Below are 25692 nucleotides of genomic sequence, written 5' to 3'. Positions count from 1 at the left end.
AACCTGTGTTCAAACCCTACTTCTGCTGTTTGCTTACAATGTGACCTTGGCCAAGTCACTTAATCCTGAGTCACAATTTCCTTGTCTGAAAATTAGATTAAACCAAATGGCTTCTGAAGTCCATTTTTACTTTAAACTTATGACTCTATGAATGCCATTGCAAATCTCTTTAAACATAGTAAGGAAAATGTGATACTTAAATACCAGTATTCCACATACTTATTTTACTGTTTCTTTTCTCAGAGATATTCTTGCCAGTGTTACTATCCTTGCACACTGAAATAGGAGGAAAGATCAATATTTCATTCTCTAGAGATTTTTACTTCTTAATTAATCTTTTTAGCTGTTGATTTCAAAATCCTTCCTTTCCTCATTCCTTCCTTACTTCTTTCCTTTTTTTCTTTTTTCCCTTTCTTCTCTTTTTCTTCTTTCTTTCATCCATCCTTTCTTCCCTCCTTCCTTTTTGTTTTTCCTTCCTTCCTTTCCCTCTTTTTTCCTTTCCTTCTTTTCTTTTTTCTTTCTTCATCTTTTCTTTTGCTTTCTTCTTTTCCTTATTTTCTTACTTTCTTGTTTGCTTTCTCATTTTTATCCTCTACTTATTTGTCCTCATTTTATGCATTGGCCAAAAGGGGAAAAAAAGTCATATCCCTTTGCTACAGAATACTAACTTGTCCCATCAGAAAGATTTTTCCCTATATAGTTATACAACTATGTGGATTCACTTGAGTTCATGCTGCTTTTTGACTTGATATCATTTTTACCTTCCCTGTTTGAAGTTATTTCAGTTTGGTTTGCCTTAGAGCTGTCTCTTAAGGAGCTTACTGCAAACCTTGAGCAAAATGCACTGGCATCCCTACCAAGGATCAAACCTATTGTTTGAACTATGTACCAAGGAGATCCTAGAGAGAACAAATACCATTTGAGTATCTCTGCTCCTGTGAAAAAGGAACACAGAGTTAATTTTTTACCTTAAACTCTTAGTTACCATACCCGTATCCCATGTCACAGCTCATTATTTCTCCTACCACCACTCTCTCCTGTCTCAACATGCAGGGGCAAGGATGAATCTGACACACCAGGATATTGTCTGTTCTAAAAGATAGAAATGTGTGGCTCTTAAATTGACAGTGTGAATAAAGCATGGAGCGAAGACAAAGTCATTTTCCTTCAATTTAGTTTTCCCATTTCTCTAAATGGGACTATTCCCTAGTTACCCCAGTGGCAAGACAGGTACTATTATAGTCAGCAGTAACTGGACTTGACCCATTTAGATTGTCACTTCCAGACAATCTAATATCATTCTCAGCCTGGAACTTGTTCCATCATTGACTGGCTGACTCATGATTCCAGAAAATGAAATTTCTCCCAGCATGACTGCTGCTTGATGTGCCTCTGCAGGGAATTCTTGGCTGGCATTTGTTCCCTCACCCATAAAGAAACTTTTTTTTTTCATATTGCCATTATTTTTTTTCTCTTGGCAAGAGAAGATACATTACAACTAAGGGGAAGCGAGACTTTTTCTTTAACTTTAAGAAAATGTCTATTTGTAAGAATTATTTTTAGAAATTTATTGAAAGCATTGGCAATTAAATGATATTTATCTAGATTTAAAGATTACTTTACCAGTTCTTTAGTCGAAAACTCATGGTATTTCTGTGAAAGAGAGTAGGCCAAAAAAAAATATGTTGCATTATTTTACTTGTGGATTCAAAGCAAGGTAAGGTATGCTTCTGTTGTGTAAATTTTCTGAACCAAAGTATATTAGAAATATCTGTAATTCAGAGTCTTAAAGAGTTACAAGTGATATTCAGAGGTTAAATGACTTGCCCATGGAATTTAAGGGCAAACTGACTCTGTACTATACAAACATCTTTTTATCCCAGTAAATTAGTACTTGCTGTTACTCACTTCTCTGAAATGATGGTACTTTATTGAGGATATTAAAGTTTGCTTGAATTAACTCTTTAATTTTATGGGGGAAAGAGAGTTGTCAAATAGCTTCATATTTATGTTCCTTTAGTAGAGCAACATTGATTAAAATAATGATTTTTAAGTTTTTATGATTTAATGTTATGTCCGGTAGATTATAAGCAACAGTTTGTTCTGTGACAATGTTCTGGGTCAAATATAACTTATTGGTTGAAGTCTCCAGATATTGATTTGTATATTTATAGTTTAGGAATTTTTCATCTTTCATTTTCTAGATGATACTAAAGTTCTTCTGGTTTATAATTTGCACTACCTAATATTGATAAATATTCAGTAGGGACTAATTTTTTATAGTGTTCATTGATGAATAGCACAGCATCAAGCATTTTCTTTTATAATCTAAATTGGTCACTGCTTAAACTCCTTAAAGATGGACCTTCCATAATTTCTGGTATCATAACCTGATGCAGAATTATCAACATAAATACATTTCTACAAATACATCCACACAACTTACACATTTGATTGATGTTTCTTTGTTGGTGTGTTATTTGCTTAATTTATGCATATGAAGGGCTCTTTGATTTCTCCTGTGGTTCCTAGATAACTTAGAATACTCCATCAAAAGCAACACTTCTTAACCTTTTGTGCATGAACTTTTTAGTAGAATTCAGAAGCTTACAGACTCCTTTTCAGATTCAATTTAAATAATTGAAAGAAATGCTGAATTTCAATTATAACTTTTTCAAAGCAAATATTTTTTTTCCAAGTTCACAGATATCCTGAAATCTATCTACAACCCCTTTATTGGTTTTAACCGCTGAACTAGAAGGGAATTATTTTTATTGCATTTAACTTTGATTGTCTTTAGCACCTTTTCTATTGCTCAGTGAAATTTTTGTTGCTTCTTAAAATATTTCTGTAACTTCTTTGAGCCAATATTGAAGACAGTAAGGTTTAAGCAATGCTCATCACCTACCTCCCATCTTCTCTTCCACTAAAATAGATCTTTTACATTTCTTCATGTGAAATTATTTAGTCATACCTCTTCCATCCTTCTGCATTCAGTGTATTCCTCTTCCTTATCCCTCAATTAATTTTATGTCATTCCTTCAAATTCACCTCATACCTATATTCTTTGTCTATGTATATTCCTTCTAGATGTACTAATAGCAATACCTCGTTTTTTTTTTTAAACAATTACAAGTAGGGGCAGCTAGATGGATAGGGCACCAGCCCTGAAATTAGGAGGACCTGACCAAATCTAATCTCATCTACTTAACACTTCCTAGCTGTGTGACCCTGGGCAAGTCACTTACTCCCAATTGCCTCAGCAATAATAATGATAATGATAATAATAATAATAATAATAATAATAATAATTACAAGTAATGTATTTCCTGTGTATGGATGTAGAGTTTAGTTCTATTGAATCCCTTTTCTTTTCCATTTTTATCTGCTTATTTTGCCTTCTGAAAAACCATATTCCATGACCTCTGGTGCTTGATTGTTATAGCTGCCAAGTCCTGGGTAAGTAATCATGATTGTGACTTTCTAATATTTGAATTATTTATTTCTGAACATTTGTATTAATTTTTTCCTTAACCTAATAGTTTTGAAATTTGGCTGTAATGTTCATTGGAGTTTTAATCTCTTTCCTCATTTGATCAATAGATTCTTTCAATGCCTACTTTTGCCCTTTAGTTCTAGGGCATCAGGACAATTTTTATTGATAACTTCTTGAAAGATGCTTTCCAAGTCCTCCTTTTGATTATTGCTTTCAGATATTCCAATATTTGACATTTTATCTCTTGGTTTTATTTTTCAGGTCATTTGTTTTTCTCAGAAGTTATTTTACATTTTCTCCCATTTTGTTTCATTTTTTTTTTATTTGTTTAATTGATTCTTGATGTCTTATAGAGTTATTAGCTCTCACTTGCCCAATTCTGACTTTCAGGGTGTTTTCCTCAATTAGTTTTTGTACTTTATTTTCCATTTAACCAATTCTAATTTTAAATAGTTTTTCAAGCTGTTGACTCTTTTTTTCATAATTATCTAGCTTTACTTTCATTTCTTTTCCTGATTTTTCTTCTATATCTTTTCTACCTATGGTCTGATTTATAGGAAAAAAATATTGGTAAAAGAGTTTAGAAATGGGGGATAAATTAGAGTAGGATACCAATATGGAAGTCTCATCCTGACACATTGTATTGGGTAATGAGAACTCAGATCCTGTTGCCAAAGTCCTAAAATATGAGATTGAGTAGTAAATACTATGGTATGCCATCTTTAATTAACAGGGAACAAGATCCAGGACACATTCCTATCTTAGTCAGGACCAGCTGCTCATGAGTAACTGGCAAATGATAACTGCATTTTCAATAAGTCTCTTTTACTTTGTTTAGTGGTGGTTCTAGAGGGATAGGGATCTCTTGCACACTAATGTAGCAGAGAACAAAATTCAGAATTGAAATAATTTAGAAAAGTTTGTTAAGTCATCATGCAGAGGGGATAGTAAAAAATCCTTGTAACTATAAGATACACATCATGTAAGATTAAAAAAAAAAAGAAACAATTGATGATTGTACAGCCCTGAGGCAGTTTCTAGAAAAGACACATTAGTAGCTTAAAATATATAGCAGGAGAAAATATATTACATTAATCTTCAGATCTTAAAGGTTTCAGATCAGCATAACCTAAATCCTGAGTTAAGCATTAAACAAATCTGGTCCCTGAACAAAAATTCTGATTTCTCAGCCAAACAGGTGTGGCAGATGGAAGATAAAATGATTGAGGAAACTAAAGTCCAATTTTCTAAGCATATTGATTTTTTAAAGCAATGCATGTCAATTGCTCAACAAACCAGGACCAGGCCCCTTCCTCAACTTAGTCCTGAACCCTAATGAACCATTAGTCCTGGAAATGGGTTTATACATTAAAAAGTATTAATCAAATAAGGTCAATTAACTTAAAAGGAAAATAACACAATATTAAGTAATTTGATTTCTAATTAGAGAAATAATTAGAGACTTTTCAAGGTAGGAAGGGGAATATGAAGTAGTATGATTCCCCAAATTTAGAAAAATAGGTGTCCCATTCCTCAGACTGTCTATAAGCAAAAAGAACATTAAAAAAACCAACTGTTTGATTATCATGGATCCAGTTTTCAGATAAAACATTTGAATTGCTTGAGATGTGCAGTTGTGAGAAACCTGTTGCATCAATCTTCCAATCTACCAAGATATCTGATCAGCATAATATAGGTCCTTAGTTAAAGTTCTCTAAGCAGGAGATAGTCCAAATTCCCACTCACACAGGGCTAACTTCATACAATATAGTACAGTTTTCTCCCAATTCTTACAATTGAATAAATTTTTCTCATAAGACTGGACCCATAATTGAACAGAAAGCTAGCTCTAGAATTAGTCACAAGGTAGAAGCAATATCCCTACCATTAACCATTTTCTATCTTAATCCTCTCAATTTTCTTACAGGGTTGGTTCATACAAGGCCATAAAATCTTTCCACATTAGTAAATCAGGCTTATAACTATCAGGCTTATAACAATGTATGAACATTGAACTTTAGTTCTGGACATTCAGAAGAAGCTAGAAGAAAAGACTCAGGAAACACATTCTTTTCCAGCTGATTTTGCAGGAAGACAAAAAGAGAGTTGAATAAGATGAGAGGTAGAAATGCCAGGTTTTGATCAATGCAGACTATCTGACTTTATGTAACCAGTGCCAAAATTGGTTATTACAGTATTTCCAATTTAATTTTTTAATGTTTTCTAACCTCATTATTCTTGGCAGGATAGAGCTATTTGAGTGACATTTGATGATGATTTATAAGAAATGATGATTTATAAGAAATGATGCAAAGAAAAGCAAGCAGAATTAAGATAACAATAGATAGAATGATTATAAGAAAAAAATGGAAGAAACAAAAACAAACAAAACTAAATGGGGAATAAGTGTAATAAGCAAACAGCCTTGAAGAAGATTTTTTTTTAATTTACACTGCTCCTATAACTGAAGAAAGGCTATAGTGAAGTATTGCATAGTCTTATCATATATTGTAGAGGAATTGTTCTGCTTTATAAACTATTTTTTCCAACTTGTTTAATTTTTATTATAAGGAATGGCTCATCAGGGAGTGGAAATATATATATATATACATATATATATATACATATATATATATGTATATATATATATATATAAATTAACGATATAAAGAAGACATTAATGAATTTTTTTCAGATAGGCTAACTTCTCTTATTTGAACTTTTTATCCTCTATGATGAATTTATATAGCTCACAAATAATTGAAGAGGCACAGCTTACATTTTTTTAAATTTAAAATCAGTGTAATGATGAACAATCTTTCTTCTTCAATATGAAACAACTAAGCCACTTTTTTTTTGGTGTTGTTGGCTTATATTATCAGCTTGACTAGGATCCTTTTTATTTATTTTTCCCTTTCTTTGAAAACCCCTCAGGCTATAGAAAATTTGACTCCTACTGGATGAATGTGCTCACTGACACAGATCGTCCTTGATTTCTAATTCTTCTCACTGCTTGGTCAAGTAACCAGCTTCATTTGTCTATAAGAGCTTTGATTTTACAAGAAAAAATGTGGTATAGCAATTTAATTCTCTGAGCTAGTTAAAATTAATATTCCTCAAGAAATCTATTTGGTCATAATAAATTCTGATATGCTTCTCTGGGAGTCATATAAGCCTAGTACATGCTTTTGACAATCATTTCAAATATAAAATAACATTTTGAACATTGATACTGATGGTTATTTTAATAACAATTTAAATACTGAAATATTTTTTACCAGAAAGTCAATAAGGATTATTAAGTATCTAATATGTGGCAGATAAATACCGATAAATGGAGGATAGGTTGAAATCTAAAGACATAAGATAGGTAGAATCATCAGCAGGCTAATGCAACAATTCAAATAAAAGGTGGTTAGATCTTGCACCAGAGTGATGGCAGTAGTAAGGAAGTTGGGATAAGTATTACAGAGATATTTCAAAGGTGAAGGTGGAATAGATGGACCTTGCAAGAGACTGGATATGAGAACTGAGAGATAGTGAGAAGTTAAAGATAACTGCTGGACTATGAGACGGGGGGAGTGGGAGGATGGTGGCTTCCTCAAAAGTAATAAGGAAGATTGGAAGAGAAAAGTATTTTGGAAGAAAGATTGCTGGCTCTGTTTTGGGTATGATGAGTTTAAGATGAATACTGGATATCCAGCTCAAGATATCAAAAAGATGGTCAGAGATGGAAGGGAATGGAAAAAGAAAAAAGGGGATGGGAACAAAATGAAGAAAAGTGGTGTGATAGGTAGGAGGAGAACTAGGAGAGTGGTGCCCTGAAAACTAGAAAAGGGACTATGAAGGAAAAGAAGATAAAAAACAAGATCAAACTATCAAAGACTATAGAGAGATCAAGAAGAATGAGGATTGAAAAGAACAAAGTCACTGAATTGGCAATGAGATCCCTGACTTCTTTGGAGAGAGGAGATATTAAGGAGTCAGAAGTCAGATTGTAAGGAGTTATAAAGAGGGTAAGAAGAGAAATTGTAGGTACGATTATAAATAGCTTTTTCAACGAATTTAGTAACAAAGGTCAGAGTGATATAGAAGTATAGTTAACAGGGTTGAAAGAAGGGATCAAGTGAGGATCTGGAAAGGAGGTGGATAGAAGAGACATGAATATGGTGATAGGCAAGAGGAGAGAAATCAGTACACATAGAAAACAGAAAATAAGTGATAGAATGAGGTTGACAGAAAAGGCAATCTGTTGGAAGAGACAGGATGGAATGAGAGATATCACTAATGAAGGTAGAGGGGTGGATCTTATTTAAAAATCAAATGTAAGAGGTGAAGAAGGAAATAGTAGTAGAAGGCAGCTGAGTAATATAAGATAGAATGTTATGTCTACTTCATAGTCAAGATCAATGAGGCAATTAGGTTGGCTCAGTGCTTTAAGGGCTGGCATACAGCCAAGAAAACCCATTTTCAAATCCTACCTCAGACAGTTGTGCGACTATGAACCCAAATTCTCTGATCTTTGAGTCTTCCCCACACCTCATCTGCAAATTGGGATAACATCCAATAAATAAAATAAAATGAATATATTAAATTATTATTTATTTTAATTGATTAATTATATAATAGGTCATATTAATATTCATTATATTAAATAAATGGGATAAAATGAAATAATGTGTAAAGTTCCTATGAATTTAAAACTTAAAGTGCTATATAAATGCTTGCTATAATTATGTTAGTTTCTCTGCCACATTGGATTGTTAGTACCTTGATAGGAATAGTATCCTCTTTTTTTCAGTTCTGCATTCCCTGCACTAAGCACAATACCTCATCCATGTAAGTCTTCAGGTATCTATTATGTGTGTCAGATACTTCTGTTTCCAGGGGCACTGAAACAGAATCTCCCCCAGAGCATGCCCCACTTTCAATATAAAACAGATTACTTTTACCCAAGAGAGTTCGAGACTGAAGACACCTTCATTTTGTAAAGTCTGAGTTAATAAAAAAAAAAATTATAAAAAATATTGAAAGCATTCTTTGCTGGAGGTATATTGTAGAATTGGGAATATGTTAGAGATACATGATACATAATAGCATGGTGAGAAGAGGAAACCTGAAACATAAACCGTTCTTACCTGCTCCTCCCCATTCCCACTGCATTAAAAGAGTAGGATTGGTGGAAGTAAATTAAGAAGGGCATTAAATGCTACCCTGAACTATGGGATTTGGTAGTTTTTAATAAACAATTATTTAAATTTTTAGAGGAAGTTAAGGTTTGCAAATTAGCTTTTTTATATGTTATTCTATTTGATCCAAAAAAAAAATCTGTAAGGTAGGCACTACTGATATATGGTACAGCTTCTAGGGAAATATAGCAGGATTTTGGGGTCCCCTGACCTTGGGGAGCTTCTATACTAACAATAAATCAATAGTTCCAAGTCTTCTGGCCTCAGGAAACTCCCACAGATCAAACTCCTGAGACTATACTAAAAAGACCACTCCTCAATTCATTGCTGACTGGTAATTCAATCAGTAATAATCTGATCAAGAGAACTAAATTTAGGAGAACACTCCTTTCTACCATGAGCCATAGAATTGGCATATCTATGATTGAAAGCTCTATAAATATATCTCCTTGCTGGGGGAAAGGGACTCATATGTGCAAAATGTTTGTGGCAGCCCTTTTTGTAGTGTCAAGAAACTGGAAACTGAGTGGATGCCCATCAGTTGGAGAATGGCTGAATAAGATATGGTATATAAAGGTTATGGAATATTATTGTTCTGTAAGAAAGGATCAGCAGGATGATTTTAGAGATGCCAGGAGATACTTAGTGAACCAATGCTGAGTGAAATGAGCAGGACCAGGAGATCATTATACACAGCAACAGCAAGATTATACAAGGATCAATTCTGATGGACATGGATGGTTCTCTTCAACAGTGAGATACAGACCATTTGCAATGTTCTTGTGATGAAGAGAGCTATCTGCATCCAGAGAGAGGACTGTAGAAACTAAGTGTGGATCACAACATAGCATTTTCACTCTTTTTCTTACTCATTTTCCTTTCTGGTTTGATTTTATTTTCCTTGTACAGCAAGATGATTGTGCAAATATGTGTGCATATATATTGGATTTAACATATATTTCTACCATGTTTAACGTATATTGACTACTTGCCATCTAGGCCAGTGGGATGGGAGAAGGGGTGAAAAACTGGAACACAAGGTTTTTCAAGAGCTAATGTTGCAGAATTATCTATGCATAGGTTTTGAAAAATAAAAAAAAAAAACTTTAATGAAAAGATACATATTTTTGAGACACCTTGCAACACTGGTCTGAGACCCCAAGCTTTTGGGATCCCCCCTTCCGAACCTCAACACTACTATACCTACCTTTACAGATGAGGAAACTGAGGCACAGAAAGGCTAAGGTTCCCTCTTTTATTGTTTAATTTATCTTCTGCTCCCTCCTTTTTCTGTCTGGCTAGTGCAAGATAGAGGACTGGCCATGATTATGTAATTCACTTTCCTTAACTATAAAATGGGTATATTAGATAGATCTCACTCATTCCTATCACCTCTAGGATGAAAAATAAAATTCTTTATTTGGTGTTCAAAGCCCTTAATGACTGGCCGTGTTCTACCTTTCTAGACTTCTTACTTTTTGCTTTCTGACCCCTAAACCTTACTCTGAGATCCAATGATACCTGACACCTGACTCATTGCTTTTCCTCACAGACAAGAAAATTCCATTGTCACCCTCCAGGCAATTTCACTAGAAATCTTTCCAGCCTGCAATTTTCTCCTCCCCATCTCAGTCTCTTGCTCTCCCTGCTTTCCTTCAAATTCTATCTAAAATTCCACCTTTTACAAACAGGCAGCCTTTCCTGATTGCCCCTTAATATGTTTCTCTGCTGATTATCTCCGAATTATCCGTTACATATATTGTTTGTACATGGTTGTTTGTATAAGTTTTTGAAATACTTCTGAGCTTCTGGAGATCCAGGACTATTCTTTTCCTTTCTGTGTATCTTTTTCTTTTTCTTTTTTTTTTTTTTTTTGAGGCTGGGGTTAAGTGACTTGCCCAGGGTCACACATCTAGGAAGGGTTAAGTGTCTGAGACCAGATTTGAACTCTGGTCCTCCTTCACCTTTCTGTGTATCTTCAATGGTCAGCAAAGGGCTTGGTCCACAGTCAGCATTTCAAATAAAATTTTATTAATGGATTGATTGAGCAGATTATGTAAAAATTATTTTACCTTTAAATCAGAAAATCTCTTCACTATTAACTTTTTCTTCACTTTTATTCAATTCTCCAAATTCTCACTTTTTCTTCTATATAAATAACTTCATTTCTTTCTCACACCATTTCATATTGTCGTTATCCTTCCAGTTCTGTCATTTGCCTTCTAAGAACCATATCTTAGCTAAAAAATGAAAATAGGAGTGTGTAGCGAGCTGTCGTCTCCAGAATCTGCCGGATCGCTCTCTGGGAAGAGATCTGCTGTGTCTACTCAAATCTCTCAGACAGATTCTTCTTCCTGTAACGAACCGTTGTCTCCAGGCAGTTGCTGTTAACTCTTGTCCAGAGAAGTGACTTCCCTTCCTGCAGAGAACCGACTTCCCTTCCTGCAGAGAGCTGTGTCAAGCCAGATGTAGTACAGTCTTCTTCTTGAATCTCCTCCAGCTCTTATCCTTCTCCAGGCTCTCTAACTTCCCCACTGTTGTCTCTTTTATCCTCCCAGAGAATGGGCGTGGGATAATGCAAGGGCTTCTAGGAAGAACCACTTCAGCCAATGAGCTTGCTACTTCTATCAAGTCAACCTGAGTTCTCACCTTGTAATTGTCCAGACAACCTGAATTCTCACCTTGTCACTGTCCAGACAACCTGAGTTCTCACCTAGTAATCCTAACAGGAGTGGGTTTAGCAAGTCTAAAAATACAAAGAAAGTCATGACTTACCTCAAAATAAGTGTATCCACAGAAAGTGTATCCACTAGGTAAGCAGATTAAGTTGATTGAAGGTAGAGCCAGTAAAATCAAAACGGATTAGGGGCAAAAAAAAATGGTAGCATGATAGTTTGTGTATTTCTATGGACTGAGAATCATTTTTGACTCCTCAATTTCTGATTTCTCTAAGGTGGATATATCTTTCAGTAGTATAGACCCAATCATGTTCTCTTAGCCTGTGTAACTTCTGTCTATAATTGCTTCTAAAATCTCTAAAGCAGGTATACCCAATCTGCAAGTGGGGTGAAGGGGGAACTTCCTTGAGAGCTTTTTAATTTGTCTGTATGCAAATAGATCTCAGAAGAATTGATTATTGTATATCACTATTTGTCATTTGGCTAATCTCCCTGTTCAGTCTGTTCAGTATATTTTTCAAATGATATGTCTTTTAATTCCAATGACATTGGTAGTTACATGGCAAAAGATAGAATACTGAGCCTGAAGTCAGGAAACCCTGAATTGGGACTAAAGGCAGGAAATCCTGAATTTGAATCCTGCCTCAAGTATTTAAAAATCAATTGTGGGACCATAGACAAGTCTCTTATAAATAAAAATAGGAATAACCATAGCAATTACCTTGTAATTGTGAGGATTAAATTCAATAATATATGTAAAGCTCTTTTCAAACATATTTAGTTTTCAAAGTGATTCTACATCTTTTTTTTTCCTTAATCTCAAAAGAAATCTGTATTATATTTTCTGCTTTAAGACTAGTGGACTTAAAGGCATGTAGATTAGACCAATATTATACATGTATATCACTATGTAAATAGGGCTTATTGGTGTCAGGCTCAGTGTTTTTTTGCATTAAACTATTCTCAAACAGCTTTAAGTAGCACCTTGGCAAGGACAAGGGACTTTGTATCATAACCTTAGGCAAGTCATTTAAACTCTATATACTTCCATTTCCTCATTTGTAAAATTGAAACAATAATAACATTTTACTTCCCAGGATTACTGTGAGGTAAAAATTAGTTAATAAATGCAAAGTATTTTGCAAATTTTAAAGTACTATATAAATTATAAAAATGCTAGCCATTATCCCTAGATGATGACTATGTTGATTGAATTTGATATCATAGCTACTTACCAACTAAACAAATTACTATAATCCAATTTAATCCAAAAATGAGGAAAAATCACTACATTGAATCATATGACCTAAAGTTCAAGAAAATGTTGTTATTAGTTCTAACTAATGAAATATATAACATTTCTTCTAATCTATGCTGACGCTTCAGGGTACTTTTTTAATTTTTTTTTTTAATCCACTGTTAGTATACAAGAAACAAATGGAAATCTTTTGAAAAAAAAAGTGTGTTTTTTTCTCAAGTAATAGAACTACTTCAAGGTAATAATAAAAGAATGTTGAGTTAACACTGTGTAAAAAGCTTTAGATTTATCTTCTCTCCACACCACCAAGTGTCTTTGAATGGTTTGCAAATGTTCCCATTTGATGGTAAATGATTCCACTGGAGTGATAATAACTACTGGCAGAGACATGGAACATTATTAAATGAGAACTTATATCTGTTTTCCTTATGGAATCTATAGAGAGTTTTCCTTATGAACTGTTCCCTGTCATCTTCAGTGAGTTCATAAATGAAAAAGTAAGTGAAGCTTAATCTTCCACAAGTATTGCTTTGCAGAATGATTTGTAGAGTAGCTTTGCTACTAAGTTTTTCTAATTGTCTGAAATTAGACATTTCTAATAGAAAATAGATATAAATTATAGAAAGATATATATGCATATATTTGTGTCTATATATGTGATACACATACATATATGTGTGTTTATATATATATGTATATATATACACAAAACATATATATGTGTATATATATATATATATATAATGTATGTATGTGTGTATGTTATATGCAAACTTATGTGGATATATAATCCCACAACAACAATTCTACTTACTAAAAGAGACCCAATAGGCACTTGCATATATGTGGAGAAGGAAGGGAGAGAGAGACTATAGAGAGAAGGGGGAAAGGGAAAGAGAGAGAAAGAGAAAGATCTATATCTATCACATATATATATATATATACATATATATATTTATGGATATAGATAGATGATGAATGATGGATATGTATATATGTTTATATGTTATGTTTGTATGTCAGCCTATTAAGGAGAATTCTGGTTTGCTAGCAATGACTGAGAGAGAGAGAGAGAGAGAGAGAGAGAGAGAGAGAGAGAGAGAGAGAGATCTCCCCTGTGATTGTCCCAGGATAATCTATTTACTTTTGTAAAGATGACTTGGAAACTTGGCATGTATTAAGAGCCAATGTGGCTTCAGAAGGGGCCAATATAGTGAGCACTGCCTGAAAACTCCAGGAAAAATGCCAAGAGCAGAGAAGAGATTTATTTACAACATTTACAAATCTAACCAAGGCCTTTGAAACTGTCAGTTATGAGGACTTATGGGAAATTATGTCAAAATTTGGTTGCCCAGAGAAGTACATCATCAGTAGAGTGATTTGCCCATATTTGCCCAGGCTCTAGACAATGGACAATGCTCTCACATTTTTCCAATAGAGTAACTTGGGGCTATGTGCTTGCTCCAAACTTTTTAGCATGATGTTTTCAGCCCTGTTGTCAAATGCCTTCATTGAAGACAAACATGGAATCAAAGTCAGTTGCTACTGCACTGATGGCAAATTCTTCAACTTGAAAAGGCTAACAAGCCAAAATTACAGTGGAGGGAATGTGAGTGCAAGACTTTTTGTTTGCAGGTGATTAAATGCAGCCTCTGAAGTTGAGATGCAACTACACATGGATCAATTTTCCTAATTTTGGCTAACAATTAACACTAAGAAAACACAGGTCTTCAATCGGCCAGCACCACACCATCCATATATGTTATACCATCAATTACAGCAAATGGATAAGGGGATAAGTTCTCTTACCTTGGCACTATACTTTCCCGGGATGTCCAATTGATAATGAGATTGACACATGTCTTGCAGAGCTAGCTCGGTGTTTGGGAGGCTCCGAAAGAAAATGTAGTAGATGAGAGGTATTAGACTGACCACCAAACTGAAGGTCTACAGAGCCATTGTGGTGATCTCATTGTTGTGTGCCTGTGAAACCTGGACAGTGAACCAGCTCCAAGCCATGAAACGGAATCTCTCCCAACTGAATGGTCTTGGAAAGATTCTGAAGATCACTGGCAGGATAAGATAGCATTCACTGAGGTCCTTTCTTGAACTAAACTGCCAAGCATTTCAGCTCTGCTCGATTGGGCTGGCCACGTTGCTCACATTCCAAATATACGCTTGCCAAAAAGATTATTTTATGGAGAACTCACACAGGGCAAGTGTTCTCAAGATGATCAGAAAAAATACATATCAGGACACCCTCAAGGTCTTTTTTAAGAACTTTAGAATTGTGTGTGTGTGTGTGTGTGTGTGTGTGATATACACAAATCCTTCATGCTTCATTTCCTATTTTTTTTGTTTGTTTTGTTTTTGTTTTTGTTTTTTTTCCCTTCTCTTTCCTCTGTTCACATAGTGTATCCTACCCTTACCAGTGGATGCTCTGCACAAAGGAGTGTTAATTTTCATCTCTGAAATCTCCCAAAATATCTTGGGGTTTATCAGTTAGGATTATGCCTTACATTCAAATGACTCTTACTCTCCTCGATTGACCAACAAAACTTCCCAAGCCAAACCCTACTTGATCTTTGTTGGGCTATGCTTGGCTTAGAGTGAATGTAAATAACAATTGTTTCTGTTTAGAACAAAATCCCATAAGGTTCTCCTCTCCCAGACAACTTTTTTTTTTTTTTTTAACTAGGTAAAAGTGGGCATTCTCTGCCTCATTTCTTATCTAGCTTTAATCACTTATTGGACATTTCTTCAATAAAACTGAGACCTGTTAAAACCTTAGCTTAAAAAAGCCAAGGTCTACTAGTGCATCCAAGGACATCTCTAGTCCCTTCTGATACATATCTTCTCATTGAACCTACGTGGCCCCAGAAGAGAAAGTGAGACTGATGACTTTGCACAGGCCTCCCTCATTTAAATCCAATTACTTGTTTGTCACAGTATTACCTCCCTGATGTCATGGTCCCCTTTTAGAATTAAGAATAAACAAATATAAACATAAATATATATGATATATAATAAATAAATATAAATAAAAACATATATGTGCATGTATACATATATATATATAAATAAGTATTTTGTGTATATAATATACACTCATACAAGTATATACTTAGTATATCTATACATTTTCTTATATAGATATATAGTCAGACTTTATAACTATTTATCTGTCTATAGAAACAGATATAGATGTAGATGTAGAAGTAGCTCAAAAGAAATGCAAGATGTGCTAAGTTAGAGAATTTAACCCAAATATTCATAGGGACTATTTGTGTCCAGTTTATGAAAGAGCCTTCTGAGTTCAAATTGGTCTGATCAGTCACAGTTGGACACACTATGACTCAACTTTATCATAGTGATATCATTTTGGTCCTCTTCAAGAATGAATGACAACAACCATATCATAAAAAAAGCAAATATAGATATGGAGATGTAGGTAGAGACAGATGATATATAGAAAAAGCCCTCCACAATGAATTCTTCATGCATTCTTCTTCATACTTATTCCCTGGCCATATGCATTCTCTTCCTGTGTGCCCTGAACACATTATCAATAGTTATATATAGGGGCAGTTAAGTGATGCTGTGGATAGAGCATTAATCCTAAAGTCAGGAGGACCTGGTTTCAAATCTGATCTCATGCATTTAACACATCCTAGCTGCGTGACCCTGGACAAGTCACTTATCTCCAACTACCTCAGCAAAAAAAAAAAAAAAAAAAGTTATTTATATATCATGCATATGTGACTTCAAGCTATGTCTTCAAGTTGCCTCTCTTCTTTGTATGTGTGTCTTCTCTACAGTATGGGCTGTCTTATAACATATAGGAAAATTAATGCTATTTAGAAATCTTGCTATTTTGTGTAAAATTTGATTGAATATCTTACTGTTATTAGTAATGATCAAGTCAGTGAATCCAAATTAACAAATTTTTATGCATTACACTGAGAGATATAGAGGGATCATTTGCATTAGCCTTCACTCTATGGGATATTGTTGTCTTTTTGTTTTTTTAATTGGATTTTTACATGATTTGTGTTCTCTAAATTAAAGCCAGACAAGGAAATAATTGCTTGAATCGAATTGTGTGTATATTTTTTTTAATGAAGCATTAATGTACCTAATGGTTAAAGTAATTTTCATGTTCAAAATGTATGTAATTCCATTTACATAGACAAGCATTATATGATACATTGGTTCCTTTATTATTAGAAATAGTCCTCTGATTAAAAAAAAATCATCTGCTTTGTTAAATAGTTCAATTTAAATACCTCTGCTTATGTGAGACAATGGAGGTAAGATCCCTAGAGAATCAGTAACAGAGACTAGCAATCAATTTTCTGAAAATGGAGAAACAAAGAGAAGAAACTGAATAAGGAAAATGACAGAGTTCAGATCAAACCATCCTCAAATATTTCAAGAAGATAAAGGATTTTGATCCAGCTTTCCCTAACTTCTAGAAATTAAAAGCAAATAAATAAATAAAATAATAAAAAATTATATATATATATGTATATATATATATATATATATATATATATATATTTAGTAAAACATAGGGGAAAAAGTATTCATTTGTTTAAAAGAAACTCACTCAATCATATAAAAAGTAAATGGAAATGTACCATACCAGAGAATTAAATCAAGAAATTCTAGTGAGTCTCATAGAATACACTGTAAGACCAATTTGATTTTATGATTTTAACCACAACTGCTAATATTTAAAATTGTTACATATAAATATAGAAGTAATATCTTTGATTTGCTTAGCATAAAATATTTAAAATTTATAGTTAACATTAACCAATATAAAGGGAAAATTAGAGCACATAGTTGAAGATGAATCATATCTGTATATATATATATGTATATATATATATATATACTTCATGTCACATATACATATATGTATTTAATAGATTAGATGGTACATTATCATGGTAGTGCAATTGAAAATGTGTTGTTTCTACATATAAATATGTATAAAACCTAAAACTGATCTTTCTCTATTCACTTCCTCCCCCCAATAAAACAAAATTTTCTTCCCAGGACATATCAGTATCTATGCTGTTAACCTTGAAGAATCCTCTGGCTCCCATTTCCTTTTATTTTTCTTCCTCTCCATCTCCACTCTACTCTCCCCACCCCCTATCATCAAAGCCAAATCTTTTATCTAATCCTCAATAGGCCCTGCTTTCTTTCTTACTTTTCTTCTAAGAAGGATTTCTAATCCTCTCTAATTGGCTTGCTGTCCCAAAGCTTTCCCTGCCTCTGAACTGTACTCTTTTCACTTTCTGGTGAAAATTTAAGCATCTTTCACTTACTTGTAAAATGCATTTCCATTTTCATTAGATCAGGGCTCACTGTTTCCTTCTTATTTCTTTCTTTTTTTCTTTCTCTTAAATTTTTTAGATATCCTCTTTTCTTAGTACTGTGAAAAGGGCAGTAGTTTAGGAGTACAATGAACTAAGCTTAAGGCCTGGCTCTCCCATTTAGTTGCTAAGTGAACTGGACCATTTAACAATCCTGTGGCTCATTTTTCCTCCATTGTACAGTGCAGGAAATAAAAAATCTTCCCTAACCATATCTCTGGATTATTTCAAAACTTAAATCATATCTATATCTATATCTATATGTAAATATAGATATAGATATAGATATAGATATAGATATAGATATAGATATAGATATATAAAAGTGAGCAATTATTTTCAGTCTTTTGCTTTCCAACATTAATCATAGATTCTCTTTATTCTTTCATCTCCTTGTCCAATTAATTAACAAGCATTTGTTAAATACCTATTAATATGCCAAGCACTTTTTGAGACACTGGAAACAAAAAAACAAAAACTAAATATTCCTTGACCTTAAGCTTACATTTAGTTGGAGGAGAGATCATGTACTTTTGTGGCCATAAATAAAAGAAATAAAAGATTATCATTGGGAGAAAAGAATAGTAGGAAGAAAGGAAGCAAACATGTGTCCAGTATTTTGCCAAGTGCTTTACAAAAACTCTCTTATTCTAACTTCACAATAACCCTGTGAGGTAAGTGCTATTATTATTCTCATTTTAAAGTTGAGGAAACTGAGGCAGATAGAAGTTGTGACTTGTCCAAGATCACACACTTAGTATCTGAGGTTTGATTTCAATTCAAGCCTTTCTAACTATAGGCTCAGGGTTCTCTCTATTATGTCATACTAGAAGCTATGGAAATTAAGGAAGGGCCCATGTAGAAGTTAATACTTAAGTTGACTCTTGAAAGAATCTCCAGAGAACAAAATAAAGCACATTCTATCATGGTATACTACCAGCAGAGTATATGTATATAAATGAGGAATAGTAAGAAGGTAAATCAAATTATGCTACAGAGATTATAAGGGGAAATGATAATTAATAAGCCTGGAAATGTTGTGGTGTTAGATTTTGAAGGGAAAATGACAAATATATATATATATATATATATATATATATATATATATATATATATGAATTCTTTCTCACAAAAAGTATCCCATCAAAAATGTAAAACAAATAAGCTTAACTTTTCTGCTGTTTATCAAAGAGTAAATGAAAGGCTGGGAAATTACCATTTTATTTAAAATCTCCAATACAATTGTACCTTGAAACAGTCTTTGATGTTTCTTCTTCATATCTAGTTTTCTTTTATATCTTCTAAATTCTGATTTTTTTGTCTATTTCACCAAGATTTTCCACTCCAAATTATGTGTGATCATCACTTCATACATGTCACAGGCTCATTCTCTTTGCCTCCCCTCTCCTTAATATATGAAAATTCAATAATTATTGGAATTTTATGGCTTTTGTCCTTTTTTCCTTTCTTTTCCTCCTTTAAATCAAATAATATCTGTAACCATTTTTATTGACCTTGGAATATTCTTTGGTCTATTGATTGACTATTGCCTTTTCCTGGGAAAGTTTTTCTCCCAATATGGAAATGTAACAAAGTTTTTATTTAAACATTTTTAAATCTCTTGCCATAAGACTAATGAAAACAGAATAAAAGAATCACACTGAGTTGGCCATTATTAAATCTTTAAAAAGTATATCTAATTATTTCATTACCAATTTCCAACTGTAATGTGAGATAGTTGATAGAATGTTGAAATGGAAGGCAGGAAAAGTAGGGTTCAAATCTTACCCATGATATTTCTTAATTTCATGAGCCTAGGCAAGTGTTGAAATACCCAGGTTCTTAGTCAACAACTAGCACTTAATTACAGCATCCTAAAAAAGACTGCTGGTTATCATTTTCATTTTTATCTCCCTAGTGCTTACACAAGGAAGCTACTTTTAAAATTATTTAATTGATTTATTCTTTCTTATGAAAAAGAATACATACTATAGATGCAAAAATGTAATAGACCCTATGTAGTGGCTCACATTAGCAAGCAGCAGCTTACTTTTGATGCAAGTTATAGCTATGACATATGACATTGAAAGAAATTTGAGGGAACTGAATCTCCATGTTAAAATTAACAGAATATAAATGCTTCTGATCCTTGAACTTTTTATAATAATATATAAACAAGTATACATACACACACACACACACACACATATATATATATATATATATATATATGAGTTTCTCAGCTAAGCCTTGATGCCAATCTGAATAAAATGTTTTTTTCTGAGATAATATGGCATTTTTTTGGAAAGAGGAGTCATCAGAGCAAAATCTGATCTACCATTTTCATTCAGACTAGTGCCAATGTGACTTACTTTCATGACTGAAATGCATTACCACCAACTAATTACAGTAATCTAGTTTCTCTTCAAAGAGCCAGAAGCTTTCAATGCTGAAAGGAATGAACTAAAGAAGCTAATGAAATGTGTAGAGGAGCTGGTTCCCCTCCAATAAGTGTTTTTGATGACAATTTTCTATGGAACATACATCTATTGTATAAATCCAGTAACAACTTCAAGAAGAGCCAGGATTAAACATTGATTATTTTCTGATTTCTTGAGAGAAGATGAATTTATATCAATAAATGCATGGATAATTTTTTTAACCCTAAGAAATATTTTGTCATTTGTGATATGTATTAGATGTCATCTTGAATATAAATGTTGTTTAGAAGCTATTTAAATGGAATTTTGAACTTAAAATGTTAATTTATGCAGCAATTATAGAGTCATTTGTGTAAAAATGCAGCAAATTGGTTAATATAAAAATGCTGCAAGCTCATAGACAGGGTGAAAAACTGATAGGCTCTTTATAAAGTGTCAAATTAAGTGTAGTGTTGATGTGGACATTTTGTATTAGTAATGATTTTTGCTCTTGCTAAGTTTGGCAGGATGCATCTTTTTTTAACCGATATCCTTCTGGTTATAATTATGTTTTTTCCTCACACATATTTGACAATTCAGTGTTACACATATTATTAGGAAGTTCATAAATTTAAGGCCAAATTAAAAGTTATTTATTAAATATATTTATTAATTTATTAAATATATTATATGATATATATTTAATAAATTTATTAAATAGAGTAAAATGTACCTAAAAGTTCTTAAATGTGGTAGCAAGGGGAAGCAAAAGAACAATGTGATACATAAGAAACTTTAAGCATATTCTCCAGATTACAAAAACTTCTATAATTTAGGAGCCTACTGAGATTACTAGTTTTCAGGAATATATGTGATTGTATCTCTATACTCTTTTGGCCAGACTATATTGTATTTTATTATGTTATTCTGATTACTACATTGTAAGATGAACCTTAATAAACTTGAAAAATTTCAGAGGATAATATCCAAAGTAGTGATATGATTATAATCCATGACATAAAAGAATTGCTTGAAAATACTTTATTGAAAGTATTTTGTGTGGAGAAGGCTCACATTGTTGCAGAAGAAATTTAAACAATAAATAAAGATGTCTTTTTTATTTCTTTTTTTTTAATTTTTAATTTCATTTTTTGGTGATCTATATTTTATTTTTTATTAAATCTATAATTATGAAAATTTTTGACAGTACATATGGATGAGTAATTATTTTTATAACATTATCCCTTGTATTCATTTTTCCAAATTTCTTATAAATTAAGGTCTCTTTATAACTTGGAAATTAGGCTTTTATGAGAACCTTTAACTGTAAAAATATTTTCCCAATTTGTTACTTCCCTTCTAATCTTGTTTGCATTAGATTTGTTTGTACAGAAACTTTTTAGTTTGATATAATCAAAATCTTATATTTTGTGATCAATAATGATCTCTAGTTCTCCTCTGGTCATAAATTTCTTCCTCCTTCACAGGTCTGAGAGGAAGACTATCCTCTGTTCCCCTAATCTATTTATGGTCTCATTCTTTATGCCTAAATCATAAAACCATTTTGATTTTATCTTGGTATAGGGTGTTAAGTGTGGATCCATATCTAATTTCTGCCATACTAATTTCCAGTTTTCCAAAGAGTTTTTTTTTCAAATAATGAATTTTTATCCCAAATGTTGGTATCTATGGGTTTGTCAAATACTAGATGACTATAGTTGTAATCTTTTTTGTCCTTTGTACCTAATCTGTTCCACTGATCAACTGATCTATTTCTTAGCCAATACCAAATGGTTTTGGTGACTGCTGCTATATAATATAGCTTTAGATCAGGTACACTTAGACCACCTTCCTCTGACTTTTTTTTTCATTAATTCCCTTGAAATTCTCAACCTTTTATTTATCCATATGAATTTTGTTTTTTGTTGTTTTTTTTTCGAGGTCATTAAAATAGTTTCTTGGGAGTCTGATTGGTATAGCACTAAATAAGTAGATTAGTTTGGGGAGTATTGTCATTTTTATTATATTCGCTCGACCTATCCATGAGCACTGAATGTCTTTCCAATTATTTAAACCTGACTTTTTATTTATTATTTATTATTTATTAATTCAATTTTTGTGGCAAGTGTTTTGTATTTTTGTTCATATAATTCCTGACTTTTATTTGGTAGATGGATTCCCAAATATTTTTGTAGTCTCAACAGTCATATTGAATGGAATTTCTCTTTGTATCTCTTGCTGTTGCATTTTTTTGGTGATGTATAAAAATGCTAAGGATTTTTGTGGATTTATTTTGCATCTAGCAACTTTGCTAAAATTATGAATTATTTCTAATAACTTTTTTATTATAATCTCTGGGGTTCTCTAAGTATACCATCATGTCATCTGCAAAGAATGACAGTTTGACTTCTTCATAACCTACTCTTATTCCATTAATCTCTTTCTCGGCTCTTATTGCCGACACTAGCATTTCTAATACAATATTGAATAGTAATGGTGATAGTGGGCAACCTTGTTTCACTCCTGATCTTACTGGGAAAGGTTCCAGTTTATCTCCATTACATATTATGCTTACTTTCAGTCTTAAATATGTGCTCCTGTCTATTTTAAGTAATAGTCCATTTATTCCTATACTCTCAAGCGTTTTTAGTAGGAATGAATATTGGATTTTATCAAATGCTTTTTCTGCATCTATTGAGATGATCATATGGTTTTTATTAATTTGACTATTGATATGGTCAATTATACTAATAGTTTTCCTAATATTAAACCAGCCATGCATTCCCGGTATAAATCCTACTTGATCAAAGTGTATTAACCTGGGGATGATTTTCTGAAGTCTTTTTGCTAATATCTTATTTAAGATTTTAGCATCAATATTCATTAAGGAAATTGTTCTATAGTTTTCTTTCTCAGTTTTCAATCTACATGGTTTAGGTATCAGTACCATGTCTGTGTCATAAAAAGAGTTTGGTAGGACTCCTTCATCCATTATTTTTTCAAATAGTTTATATAACATTGCGGCTAATTGTTCTTTAAATATTTGGTGGAATTCACATGTGAATCCATCTGGCCCTGGGGATTTTTTCCTGGGGAGTTGATTAATAAGTTGTTCTATTTCTTTTTCTGAAATGGGACTATTTAAGCAGTTTAACTCCTCCTCTTTTAATCTAGGAAGCCTATATTTTTGGAGGTAGTCATCCATTTCACTTAAGTTATCAAATTTATTGGCATAAAGTTGGGGAAAAGTAACTCATTATTTCTCTAATTTCTTCTTCATTAGTGGAAAGATCCCCCTTTTATTTGTAAGACTAACAATTTAATTTTCCTCTTTCCTTTTTCTGATCACATTTACCAAAGGTTTGTCTATTTTATTTGCTTTTTCATAAAGGCAACTCTTGGTTTTATTAATTCAATAGTTTTTTTTTTTTTTTTTACTTTCAGTATTATTGGTTTCTCCTTTTAATTTTAGTATTTCAAGTTTAGTTTTTAGTTGGGGGTTTTTAATTTGGTCTTTTTCTAATTTTTTAAGTTGCAGGCCCAATTCATTAATCTTCTCTTTCTCTATTTTGTTCAAATAAGCCTCTAAAGATATAACATTTCCCCTTCTTACCACTTTAGCTGCATCCCACAAATTTTGGTATGATGTCATTATCTTGGGTGAAATTATTAATTGTTTCTATAATTTGTTGTTTCACCCCGTCATTCTGTAAGATGAGATTATTCAGTTTCCAATTACTTTTTGGTCTATTTACCCCTAATTTCTTATTGAATGTAGTTATTATTGCATTGTGATCTGAGAAGAAGGCATTTACTATTTCTGCCTTCCTGCATTTAATTTTGAGATCTTAATGTCCTAATATATGGTTAATTTTTGTATAAGTTCCATGAAGTGCTAAGAAGAAAGTATATTCCTTTCTATTACCATTCAGTTTTCTCCAAAGGTCTATCATGCCTAGTTTTTCTAATGTTCTATTTACCTCTTTAATTTCTTTCTTATTTGTTTTGTGGTTTGATTTATCTAATTCTGAGAGTGCAAGTTTGATATCTCCCACTACTATAGTTTTGTTGTCTATTTCTTCTTGCAACTCTCTTAACTTTTTCTTTAGGAAGTTACCATTTGATGCATATATGTTTGGTGTTGATATGGCTTCATTGTCTATGCTACCTTTTAGCAAGATATAGTTACCTTCCTTATCTCTTTTAATTAGATCAATTTCTGCTTTTGCTTGATCTGAGATAAGGATGGCAACCCCTGCTTTTTTGGCTTTACCTGAACCATAATAGATTCTGCTCCAACCTTTTACTTTTACTCTGTATGTATCTCCCTGCTTTAAATGTGTTCCTGTAAACAATGTATTGTAGGGTTCTGAGTTTTGATCTAGTTTGCTATCTGCCTCTGTTTAATAGGAGAGTTCATCCCATTCACATTTACAGTTAAAATTACTACTTCTGTATTTCCTGCCATCATATTATCCCCAGATTATGTTTTTTTTTTTATCCTTTGACCCCCCTGAACCTTTTCCCCAATATTTAATTTATAGACCCCACTTGTGACGTGCAGCCCTCCTTTTTTAGTATCCATCCCCCCTCCTTTTAAGTGCCTTCGCCTTTCTTGTACCCTTCCCTTATTCCCCTTTTCTTTTTCCCTTTTCCTCTCCTCACTTTTAATGACGTGAGAGAGAATTCTCTGAAAAACAACTATGTCAATTATTTGCTCTTTGAGTCTACTCTGATGAGAGAAAGATTCATACAATGTTTCACCGCCTCTCTAAATTCCCTCAGATGTGGTAGATTTTCTCTGCCTCTTCCTGGGATGTAGTTTCCCTCTTTTTAGCTCTCCTTCCCCTTTTTCTGATACTATCCCCGTCCTTTTTCTACTTCCTTTTTTTATATTATATCAGTAAAATCAAATTACCCATTTGGACGTTCTGTATATCCACAAAAGAGATACAGTTCTCAAGAGGTTTTTCTTTAGCTTTTTCTGCTTCTCTTCAGTCTTGTGGATGTAGATCAACTTTTTTGTTTAACTCTGGTTTTTTTCTTAGAAACAAATGGAATTCCTCTGTTTCATTAAATGACCATCTTCTTCCATGGAAGAAAATGCTAAACTTAGCTGGGTAGTTTATTTTTGGTTGCCATCCTTGTTCTTTTGCCTTTTGGAATATCAGGTTAGGGCCCTTCACTCCTTTAATGTGGAGGCAGCAGATCTTGCCTGACCCTTATTGTGGCACCTTGATATTTGAATTGTTTTTTCCTAGCTG

This window comes from Sminthopsis crassicaudata, chromosome 4 (assembly GCF_048593235.1).
Source record: "Sminthopsis crassicaudata isolate SCR6 chromosome 4, ASM4859323v1, whole genome shotgun sequence".
NCBI classification, from domain to species: domain Eukaryota; kingdom Metazoa; phylum Chordata; class Mammalia; order Dasyuromorphia; family Dasyuridae; genus Sminthopsis; species Sminthopsis crassicaudata.
Note: the sequence above shows the minus strand (reverse complement) of the source record.